The following is a 1,718-nucleotide window of genomic DNA, read 5'->3' as shown; positions in this document are numbered from 1 at the left end:
GAGCCATGAAGGACCCCATGTTCATACAACTAATAAAGATGTTGTACATTATTGTGAGACAAGATGTCATTCTTGTGGCTATTTTTGCCGAATTCCGATCGATCACCCTGGTTTGCGTAACACAGTGCATGGCAATATGAGAAATGTTAAATTCATTTCAGAATCAGAGGAGATTGATATTGTTGGCAGAAGCCGAGAAGCGATGGCTATGGCCATGACTGTACTACTTGTGTGTCTTAGTCTTTTTATTCATGTCCTTAATGCAGAACAGTCTCTGCGTATCCGTCTGCCTTCATAAGATGATGCCATAATTCAGAAGATGCCAAAGCCGAAAGGAATGGAGCTCGTGAAAAGCTCAGTACGGTATCTAATGCCTCATCCATCGCGGCTTCTTATGTCAAATTCGTAGAATCGGGGGGTGCCAGGGTTGTTCCTTTAATCTACAACGAACCCACAGAAGTTCTCGAATAGAAATTTCAAGCAGTGAATGGTTTTCTTTTCACCGGCGGAAGCGCTAAAGATGGTCCTTATCATTAGACAGTTGAAAAGCCTTTTTGGAGAGCTCTAGAAGAAAATGATAATGGAGGATCCTTCCCTGTGTATGCCGTTTGCTTAGATTTTGAGATTCTTAGCATGATAGTTAGCAGGGATATTAACATTCTTGAAAGATTTGATGTTGTGAACCATCCATCAACCCTATCCTTTGAGAGTGACGCTGCGAAGAATGGTAGCATATTCAAATGGTTTCAGCCTCATATACTCAGTAAAATGACCTCAGAGCCTCGTCTTTTCCAGAATCAAGTGTTTGGGATATTTTTATGTACAGTGGTTGGAGATTTTAATGGTGAGGATATCCAGTGACTGTTGTACAGTGGCATCCAGAGAAAAATACATTTGAATGGGAAATACTAACAATTCCTCACTCTGCAGATGAAATTCAAGTAACTCAAAGTGTTGCCAACTTTGTTATTAGTGAGGATCGAAAAGGCCGGGTTCATAGGTTTAACTGTGAGAGGTTGACAGAGCTTATATCTGCAATGATTTAGCAGAGTGAACAGGTTAAGGATCGGTTCTATGCAAAACATGAATCCCTTTTACACAGCTCTTGGCAGGTGATGGTTACAATAACCCATCAAATTGGCGTTGATATAAACCTGGCTGCTTGCCATGAGTAGATGTTTCCCCAATACAATTTGTATCAGGTCTTGGTCCGAGAAAAGCTGCATCATTACAGAAGGCTATTTTAAGGGCAGAAGCGTATTTATTCTCATAGAGACTTATTGACCACCCTTGGAGCAATGAAGCGGTTTGTATTTATAAATGCTGCAGATTTCTTAAGGTTTAGAAGGACTGGACAGGCTGCCTATAGTAATCATGTCATGGATCCATTGGATGATACCAGAATTCATCCAGAGTCATATAACTTCGTTTTAGCTTCTTATGTCAGGCAGCTATTGAAGCTCCAAGGATTCTTAATCTCTTGAGCAGTGAACACATTAGTGAATCTTATGGGGAGGATTTTATTTTCATTTTCAATGATTGGCATACATCTCTTCATCCTTGTTACTTGAAGACAGTCAAATTTTAGGTTGAAGTTGTGTTTTATTTAAAAATTATACAGCAGTGTCGTAGCGCGCTACGAAACTGCTGTAGCTGCATGTTTCAGTTGAGCCAGTTAATTATGTACATGTGACTGCAAATCTTTTTGAAAGTTCTGT

At 39.9% G+C, this 1,718-nt stretch overlaps 1 pseudogene; it reads left to right on the top strand.

The window, feature by feature from the left end:
* Positions 1–202: 202 nt before the first annotated feature.
* Positions 203–1,046, top strand: LOC149168514 (putative gamma-glutamyl hydrolase 3 pseudogene; annotated as a pseudogene).
* The last annotated feature ends 672 nt before the right edge of the window (positions 1,047–1,718 follow it).

Source organism: Pinus tabuliformis, chromosome 4_2, assembly GCF_031772625.1.
Source record: "Pinus tabuliformis cultivar Carrire ecotype Pingquan chromosome 4_2, CPIR1, whole genome shotgun sequence".
Classification (NCBI taxonomy): domain Eukaryota; kingdom Viridiplantae; phylum Streptophyta; class Pinopsida; order Pinales; family Pinaceae; genus Pinus; species Pinus tabuliformis.
This window is presented reverse-complemented; position numbering and strand designations above follow the sequence as displayed.